The sequence below is a fragment of the Sinocyclocheilus anshuiensis genome, unplaced genomic scaffold, assembly GCF_001515605.1.
Source record: "Sinocyclocheilus anshuiensis isolate Anshui unplaced genomic scaffold, SAMN03320099.WGS_v1.1 scaffold199, whole genome shotgun sequence".
Classification (NCBI taxonomy): domain Eukaryota; kingdom Metazoa; phylum Chordata; class Actinopteri; order Cypriniformes; family Cyprinidae; genus Sinocyclocheilus; species Sinocyclocheilus anshuiensis.
The window spans coordinates 1,418,764-1,429,330 of NW_015552582.1; the positions used below are offsets into that span (position 1 = coordinate 1,418,764).

The 10,567-nt window shown below is 36.5% G+C and overlaps 1 long non-coding RNA gene across 1 annotated transcript in view; it reads right to left on the reverse strand.

Moving 5' to 3' along the window:
- Positions 1–676: 676 nt before the first annotated feature.
- The window catches only part of LOC107665345 (uncharacterized), an 18,106-nt gene continuing 8,215 nt past the window's right edge, over positions 677–10,567 (reverse strand). Inside the window, exons 2-4 of the long non-coding RNA XR_001631540.1 lie at positions 6,470–6,478; positions 6,036–6,038; positions 677–733 (exon numbers count right to left, since the gene is read on the reverse strand). This is a non-coding gene — a long non-coding RNA (uncharacterized LOC107665345). The remainder of the gene's footprint in view (positions 734–6,035; positions 6,039–6,469; positions 6,479–10,567) is intronic.

Below are 10,567 nucleotides of genomic sequence, written 5' to 3' on the forward strand. Positions count from 1 at the left end.
TTGCCTGTGTGTCCCTTTGTCCTTGCAGGCGGTGGAGAACCGAAGCATCCATCTCTGTCAGCCAGACACATCTCTGGGCCTCCCCACCACGTCACTGCTAAATGGAGCTCTGACAGTGTATTGACTGGCCCCTCACTAACCTCCATGAGAGAGCCGAGTGAGGGGGAGAGATACTAAACGAAACAGAGAAACAAACTGAAATGGGAATGAGAAGAAAAAAGCAAAATGAAAGAGATGATGAAGGTATCATACGTCTCATGCTCCCTGGTTGCACTGCAACTGGGTACATGTAGGTGAATCACTGTGTAATTTGGCTGTTGTAAATTAAGCAATGAATGAAGAGACACTACGTGTTACAGTGTTTTTACCAATAGTATGGGGTCAAACCATGGTAACAGTCTTGAGTGGCTTATTGCTTTTATAAAATGGTGGCAAAAGTAATAACTCTTCCATGAAATAATACAGATATACTATATTAGTACCATACTACTACTAACTTTATGCTTGAGCTACTTATTGCTAAATTGAACTTGTTTTACAACTGATGAGCACTGTTACTGAAGTGAACTAAAACTGACTTGAGCTCAATAATGACACTATTGTCTTTACAGAAGAATTTGGATTTGTCATATATTTGATGAAGTTTGCATTACTGGTTCTGTTACTTTTATTATTGTAAAGCTGCTTGAAACAATCTCTACTGGTAAATGCTATATAAATAAAGGTGACTTGACTACAGTATAAAGCCAAAAATGCATCAACAATGAAATTGCTTTAAATGCTCAAGCTCTGTAAAGAAGGATACATTCTTATTGGTAGTGTTTTTTTTTTTTAATTATGAAATTGATTCCAACAATATTATTCCTCTGTGCTGTTATGATGTGTTATGGTTGTGGTGTGGACTCAAAATTTAGAATGATTTTTAAAACTATATCTGTATTGTTATTTTTATAGTTATTATCCTTGGTATGGACAGGCCTTAAGTGGCTGTTCTCAGAACCACAGAAGAAAATGGAATTACGAAAATGGAAAAATGCAAGGTCTAGAGACGTTTTTTTAAAAACTTGAACTTTTAAATTAAGCACTTTTTCAGCAACTCAGCTGTCAATCATGTCTGTCTAGTGCATGTTATATAGAAAAACAATGGAAAAGCAGCACAGTTCTGTGTAAACGACCTTGGAGAGACTTAATTTCAATCACAATTTTGACCTAATATGTAGTTACTGTGTTTAGTCTTTGTAGGTCAGTATAGTCAATTTGTGATTTCAAATGTGATTAATTCCAATCAGAATTTACAGTCTGAACTGTTTTGTAAGATTAACTTAGTATGGTGTCATCGTTACTTCAAACAGCACGCGAGCTACCGAATATACTGTATAGCTTGTTGCCAGCCTTTTGGATCGCTTATATATTGTACCTTTAAATAAACATGCATGCATGCAGTTGTAAAAAACAACTTTAATGGTTATGCAGTTTATTTTCATTGAGAAACCACTACTTCAAGACCCCATTCAGCCTCTTGAGTAAGCCGCTCTACACATCAACAGTATTTCATTTCAGAAATGAATCCCCTTCACATGAATATGACGGTGGATATAAACTGTCTTTTATTAAATTGTCCAAGAAAATGTGAAGTTACAATAATCCCACAGCTCCGTAGAAGCTCTCTGAACTGTCTGAACAGAGACAGTTTGCCATTATCAGGAGAGCTTCAGCCTAAGCAAAAAATCCAGCATTGACGGAAAGTAACAAAGGTTAGACACTGTAACATCACTGCTATTTTTTGGAGAAAAAAGACAGATAATGACGAGCACCACTCACATTACATGTGCAGAGGGCTCTCTCGGAATCATAATATAATGTATAAAGATATCAATATGTATCTTTAACATAAATGAAATTTAAGTAAGTGTTATAAATGATGGAAAATGTGAAAATTTTTAAAATATATTATATCAGCCAGCGTATAGCAAAGAACATCTCGTCTGCCGAGTGTCCTGTTCCTCAGTTTAATCTGCGAGGCTCAGTTAGGAGTCTCTCCAGGTAGCAGAAGAATCACTGCAAGCTCTCGGTCATAAAAGGGAAAGTCCTGTGTCTCCCTGGGGAGGCAGGAATCAGAGGCCAGCATTTATATTCCCCCTGCATGCCCACATCCATCAATCAGCTCATCCCACGGTGCCTCAGTCTCAGAGGCCACTTGCTTTCCGAGGCCTTTGAGTGCATGTATTGAAAAAATCCTGTTAAAAGAACAAAGGAGTGGCGATGTCAATAAATCTCTAAAGATGGATTGACATTCTCTGTTTTGGATCAAAATTGAGATGCTGAGAGATGATTTTGACATTGGTGATTTTCTGTTCTCCCTGACAACTGACCGCATTTTTTTTCTTCCCCGGTTTTGGCAAAGTGTTTGTTGAAGGACGGCAGAGGATGATGTTTGAGCTGAGCTTGTTGTTTTCATTTTTTATTCAGACAGTTTAAAAGGACTGGTCCACAACATGAAACATGTACATTTTACTTCAGATTTACGACTTAAATTTGGGTATGTTTCTCAGAGCTATCCAATGGCTTCAGAAGACTTTAATATACAGGAATGGAGTTGTATGCACCACTCTGGTGTTTGTCATTTTTGAAGCTCAACAGACAGCATCACTGAATTAAAAATGTGATTTCAAAATTGTGTTCTATGGAAAGATTAACATCATACAGGTTTGGAATGATGTAATTGCACTAAACTGCAACTGGAAGAATAAAGGAGCAGCGATGGGAATAAAGTCATGAAAAAAATAATACATTTTTGATCCATTATTTATTTATGATCTTTTATCAGTTTTCTTTTGAACTTTGCCTTTTACCCACATCTATCACACTGGTAAAGTTTCCACTGGCCAAAACTTTATGTGGACCTACTATTTGAGGAAAGCTCAAACTGTTCTCCAGATCTAATCAGCTGGTAACAGGCCTCCAACACTGTGCACTGTTGACTTGCACAATGTATCACCAGAGCTCTGAATAAGTAATGCTGCATGAGGTGTTTTGAAGAGAGAGTTTCCCAGCTGAATTGAAACTCTTTATACCCCCCTCTGGCTATTTTAGCTGTATCTGCTGAATTGTGTAAAGTATCTCTGCTGAATCACTATTTTATAATGAAGACTTATTCTTACTTAAGAACTGCACAAGGCGTTTCAGCATATTTGACAGAGGAATTAAGTTACAGTTTTTAAATTACCATCAACCATTGATTATATGAGTGTGTTTACATGTAAACAATGGTAACAATCGAAAATCAGCTCATTATGACAATGTTTGCATGAGATTTTGAAATCATGTATTTTTCGCCTGTTTTGACACCAAAATGTAAACAGACATCAGCAGGGCAGGACTTGAGGGCTTGAGGTTAAGTTTGGGCCCTATACCTATACACTACAAATGTCCTCAACTAGAACATCATTATGGAGTAACACAAAATTAATATATAGTACAATTAATATGCAACATGTCTAGCCTAGTCAAAGTTTAGATGAAATATTAAATAGTCAGACTCATTATAATACAATAAACAGGATGTGTTTTCTCAGTTGAGAGATCAAAACCCTGAAATTACACTGAGCAAAAAAAGACAGAGATGTATTAGTATTATAAAAATGTATTGTCATAGCCTATATTTGTCCTCTTATGTCAGATTCTTAAATTTAATAAATTCAGTCCAAATAAAAACAAAAAGACATGTTGGCTATTGACAATCAAATGAAATCTCTATGAACAAAATCGTTTCCATTTTCTTTTTGATGGAGCAAAATGGAATTTTGTGTCTGAAAGTTACTCAGTTTGTTTATTGTACATTTGCGATCGTGCAGATATTTGGAAAAACAGGACTCGTGTTTGTGTGATAGGCTAACTCCTACATAGGCATTTGTTATAAAAACAGAAACTCATCAAATGTCTATTTTTATTTTTTTAAATCATTTTGATGACATTTCTGCCCCACTATGTGTGATGGCAGTGAGACAGGGAAGAGCGCTCTAAACTCTTCAGAATGCATTATTTAGTGGAACATTAATGTAATATACAATCATCCTCTGTGAAGAAATGTTTTGAACATTTGAGAATTTATCATTATCTTTCTAAATGTGCGCTCTTTTGGGCCAAAGGCTTAATGGAGCTGTTTAAAGTAGCCATGTGATGACAAATTAATTGTTGCAGTCGCAATTCAATACGCGTGTCCTTCTTCAATGTGAAATAATCATAAATACCAGTTTATGCTGTTTGATAATGGCCTCGGAGGTCATTGTTGGAAGCTGTTAGCCCCGGCTGGCCCGTTTAGCCCTTGCATGCACAGTGGAAATGCGGCTAATCATTTCTGACTGGCATAACTGAACAAATCAAACAAGCATAAACGGGCAAAGGCAGGGCCCCCTACAAGGCAGGACCCATGGGCTGCAGCCCAGTCAAGCCCAATAGTAAGTCCGGCCACTGACATCAGTAACTGAAAATAAAATAAAATATTTGATCTAAAATTTAAACTTAAAAGCAAATTAGAAATGTTGCTTTGGCAACCAACTGAAAAGTAGTAAATTTACTAAAACTAAAACTGAATTAAAAATAAATTAAAGCTAAATAGAAATATAAAAAATAATAAAAATATAAATAGTAATAAATACTCTAATAGTGTATAAATAATACTAAAATAACATTGACAGACACACACGCAATGTTCAGAATTGCCAATTGGATTTTGATTTGCATGATCTTACATGTAATGGTGTTATAATTGGTGTAAGATGTGTGTGATCACAACTTTATCAAATTTGAGTCATATCTGTGTTACAGAAAAAAAATAATGTGAAATATATTTCAATAAGTAAAAACAAAACAAAAACATTCTGTCCGTACATACAATATTATTTTTAGATTACCAATATTACAAACGTTATCATGTGTGTTCTGAAAAATGCGGTAGATTAAGGGAAATAATGAGTGAGAGATTTACAGGGATGTTTCATCATATTTCTGTTGCATCATGTTGGGATCTCACACGTCACACTGATTCTGTAAGTGAGAAGAGACAGAAGAGCTCTTGGATTTAACAGAGACCATGTGTGGGAAAAGAAAGAGCACCAGAGGAGGAAAGGCAGCATAGAAAGTTTCCTAGGTCAAAAGGTTATGATGGGGAGACAGAGGATAGGAAGCTGTCACAAGTGCTATATCCAAATATCTGGAGTAATAAAAAATCCAACAATTTTTTTTATTTTTTTATATTCTTTATAAATTCTGCCCTCCAAACAGTAATTTCAATATCATAGTATTTTTGCTATAGCTGTTGAGCTACAGATATTAACTAAAAGGTTGTACAGTGTTTTCAGGCCAAGGGTGTTTTTCATAAATGCCATTTTTAATTATAATATTTGTTGATCAAAGCAAAGCTTTGGTATCTTTTGTGTGTTACCTTTCAAATTTTGGATGTTTCATGAATGTTTCATAATTGCCTTAATGTTTACATTTAGCTAAAAAGCCTATAAAAGGATGTTTAATGCCAGGTTTTATTGTGACAACTTAGCCCAGATAGTGTGACAACATCTACCGCTATTGGCCAACATATATAACATCTATTTCCCTGAGCAATAACGGTAGAAATGTTCAACCTTTTTGCAGCCCAGACTTTAAGGTATGTGTCTATATAGAAACTGTCTTTCAAAAAAAAACAAACGATATTGAGAAATATGCACTGGACGATGACAAGATCTCATCTCCCCTATATATACAGTATATTAATGTCTGTATGTGTTTATAGTTTGTAAATGAGTTTAAAGTTGTTTAAAGGTTTAAGATGATAGTTAAAAAGACAAAAGAGTTAAAAAGATGATTTGCTAAAAGACAAAAAGAGACTGCAAAGAAAGAGGTAAAACAGAAAGGGAGGGGTGGAAGAGAAAGAGAGCTGTCAGGAAAGGATGAGCAGTGTCCTTTGGCAAAGAGGGAGCTATTTTACGACTCACTTGACAGTTTGACTGCTTGTTTCATTCCCTCCGACCATATTCCACCTTCTCTCTCTCTGTCTGTCTCTCCCTCTCTGGTTCTCTCACTTCCAGAGCATCTTCAATCAGAGGCTTTTCAGTACTGTCAGAGGAGCTGCCAGGCCTGTGATCGTGTCTCTCAGAAGGCCCAGGGCAGACGATGATGATGACCTCTGCCTCCACCCTCTCTTCTCCTCCAAGGTCAGACAGCATAGAACCGGTATCCAGATCCAGACTCATCTCTGCCGTCAGAAGCGAAGCTCGCCTTACAGAGAGGTCACAGGATGTTCAAACCGGCAGAAGTATAGTGTAATAGACTCTGGTAAAGGCATTATCTTTCCATGCTCTGTCTTTCAAATCTGCCTGGAAGAAAAAAAAATCACATATAGTATCAGTGAAACCTGCAACGTTTCAAATAAGAAGTCACAGACCTGCCTTATGTAAACCAAACATAGTCTAACAAACCAGACCTTTGGCTATCAGTATAAGGGCTGCTACATGTTACAGCTTCTTCTATGACATTTTTGGGAATGAGTCTAGACCTTGTGGTCAGAATTTCCCTTCATCCAGAAGTAAAATTAAGTGGCATGCACATTAAACAAACCCCCAAATGCAAATGATGAATTTTTTGGTAATAGAAACATAGGTTTACAGGAACATTAATGGCACTCTATTGTGCTTTAAATTGAGTGTGAAATGATCTGTTTTCCCCAAACTGTGACGAAGGCATGTTGCCCTTCAATGACCCGTGCCTCAATGAGCACAAATGGAACACTGTAAGTCAACTGTTTTAAGTGGCAAGCAGTTAACTCTCCCTTGAGCCATACAAACCAACAATAACAAGATTCAGTAATGGGAATCAATGGGTGGCTTATGTGACCTGATAAGTAGCTGTTCAGCCGCAGGACAGAAGGCCAATACCGTGGCGCTCGATGGCTTAGTCTCAGTTGTTCTTTCTCTTCCTGTACGCTGAATACACAGACAACACAAATAACAAAATCATTATGCTACAGCTTACTCTGAGTGGGATGTGCCTTTTTTGCAAAAGGTTAGATATGTTTTCTGGACAAAATATAGGTATAAAGGTTTTCACTGAGGTCCTTAATAATGGGGATGGTTCTGTGCAGTGGATTGGATTGTATCTCATAATTTTGTAAAAGGTAGAATAATGAATTATGTTACTAAACATGTCATTAGGGTGTCTTTTTTAAACAGTGCATTCAAACCTAAAGTGAAATGATATCCAACGTGATAAAAACTGTTAAAATAGTATTTCAATTTTATATTCATTTTTTAGTCTTAGAAAAAAAAGAAAAGAAAAAGAAACTCATTGAACTGAGAATGAAAATGAAAGCAAACTTTACCTCCGTTTCTGAAGTTCACTGAGGCTTAGCCATCTGTCAAGCATAAGCGTATAAGATAGAGCCAAACAGAATTAACGCTGCTACCTTAACAAAATCAGTAGTGTGAGTTTTATAAAGGGATAGTTCACCTTCAGTTGCTGGTCCCCATTGACTTCCATAGTATGGAAAAAATAAAACACTATGCAAGTCAATGGGGACCAGCAACTGAAGGTGAACTATCTTTTTAAGCAGTTTTTAAGTAGGTAACAAGCTACATTCCAACAAATAGCCATGTATCATGACCAAATGCTACTTATTAGTGACTAATCAAATGCACTCATCTTAACGGCTCTATGTCTCTTAAACGCAGAGCCAAAAAGTCTTCTCTCTGTATCTGTGGATGTAGCATAGAAACGTCCAATTCATGATTCCATTTATCATAAATGGTTCTCGCTCTCATATGTGGTGTTGGAATGTCCAATTTGAATCAGTTCATCCTAAATGGTCCTGTTTCTCTTGTATTGTTGGAAATAGTGAATCTGTTCATCATAAATTGTTCTCTCTATCATACTGTATATAGAGTTGGAAAGTCCAGTTCATTGTATGAATCAGTTTATCCTAAATGGTTCTCTCTCTTATATTCAGTGGTCAAAAGTCCAATTCATCTAGTGAAACTTTTATTTTTTCCATATAGTTATGTAAAAGGTCAACAGAGCTCATTAACATTTAAAGGAAAATGCTACAAAAACGGCTTGATCTGAAAAGAGCTGTTTTTGACAGGGTAAAAAAAGGTGTTTTTACACTACCATTGAGAAATTTTAACCAAACTATGTTACAGACTTTTCATTAAGACCCTAAAGAATAATATCAACTTGTGGAAAATGGGCATCATATGACCCCCTTTAAATGTCCTAATTTTTTCATTTTAAAAATGTTACATTTAATGCATACTCATTACTTTTCAGCTCTATGTCTTTCTCCATTAAGTTATTTTATGTGCAATGTCACTTTATCAAAAAGTTGAGCAAATCTGACATTTGACCTTTGTATTCAGATTTAAAATGAAGGAAATGTTTGAATGGAGGCCCTGAGAGAGTGAAATTTGCAATGAATTAATGATGATGGCCAGACTAATACAGCTGTGGGAGACTCAGACTGATATGACGCTAATGCTAAACCATCCTGCCGTGAGATGCTAGTTCCTCCAATGCTTTCTCTGATGTGTACAAACAAAGATGCTTCCAACCACAACATCCTCTGGTTGAGCAGTATTTACAGCACATCTAGGAAACACTGGCTGATTTCTTTCCTTTCCCTCAATTCCTCTGGTGGAGAAATTAAGACATCTTGAGCTCAACTTCAAACACTCTCTTTGGTAAACAGACACTGTGGAGAGAGAGCGTTTCATCCGTGCCTTTGGGATATTATTAAGCCTCTCTAGCTCAGACTGCGGAAAAAAAGAGAGTGAAACGGGAAGATAAGGAGGTAACTCCTGTTTTCTTAGCTATAACACTGAGAAATACAGGAGTCTGCTGAACCTGGTTCTGGGACTATAACCGAAGCATGCCATTTCATTAAACTGGGTCTGTATTCAATCACACACATTGTAAGGTATACACGTTTAGCTTAAGAAATTAATGCAGGATTTATTTAATACACTAAAAAATGGTAGCATCTAAATTAACTGGTTTTATTTGAATCCATAATATTATTTAATATCACTGAATCCAGATAAATACATGAATTCACACCAGCAAAACTATGTTTATGGGTTAAATCAGGTAGAAGCAGCTCTTTAAGGTAACTATTATCACTTTTTACAGAGTAGTAATTGTGATGTACGTTTAAGTCCCTATTTTTTCTCTTAATATTTTCATCTAACTGCAGTATTCTAATGGACTTCAATGTTCATTTAGACCATTTTGACCTTACTCAGCACATAGAAATTTTGTCACACTGCTAGCAATACACTCAATGCCATTTTAGTTGGAAGTCGATACAATAGTTTGCATTGACAACTATTGGTTACCAATTTTTTCACTGTAGTGATTGTGATGTACATTTGTTTACATCCCCATTTTCTCCTAATATTTTCATCTAGATGCCGTATTCTAATGAAACTCAAAGTTCATTTGGACAAAATTTTGACCACGTACTCAGCAGAAAGCAACTTTGTCACACCAGCGATACACTCAATGCAATTTTGAGCGCAGTGGGTAGATTATACAAACCCGAATCAGCATTGTCTACAGCTTTGCCCCTGCTCTTCATGCCTGCCATTTGAAATTGACCTTCCCTGTGTTGCATTTTACACAGTTGAGGCCATTAGATGACAGACTTGAGAGTGACTGCACGCTATTTGAGCAGACTGCAGCAGTTCTGTGATAAGGCGAGTGGACCATTTATGCCTCTGTAACAGAAATCAAGGAGGTTGATCAACCATTTTTTCCCAGTGACATTAAAGACAGCGATTGTCTCAGTTACACTAGATTTTAGATGAGAACACGTCATGCACATGCATATACACACATTCACCCACTCCTTCTCTCACTCTCTCTTTCACCTCCTCTCACATACACATGTCCATACTAACACTTACATTCACTCACACACACACACACACACACACACACACAAGCACTGTGTAAATTACATTTAAACAATAAATCAACACACATCAACTCTAAACAAAAATGTAGTGCTTACAAAGAAAAAAGTGCCACTTTTCTGTGCAAACAGATTGGGGTTAGTCACTGACTGAATACAGAATGGCATTACTCTTGTTACTAAACATAATTAAGTCATTAAAATATCATTTACCTTAAAAATGGCAACGCAAATGAGGCCTGCAGTGGTTTCTGCCTGTTTTTGAAACAGAATGAAAATACAGCTGATGACTTTTTAATCAAAAAAGAATGAGATTCTTGACAGAATACATTGTTGGTTATTCATAAAACAGCATGCAGGAACTAATGTAAGGGGGAAAATATCATAAATATTTCTCTATTAAAAGGCGACCTTCTGTTGGCACATTCCAATGCAGAAATGTGCTCATAAATGCCATAATATGGCATATACTATGGGGCTGTTGAATGCTTGAATCTGATTGGCTGACAAACGTTCTGAGGTGTGCAATTATCTTCAGGGAAACGCACGGCGAATGTAGTTCCAGGCAGCTCTCTTGACCGCATTACAGTTCCATATCACTTCGCATAG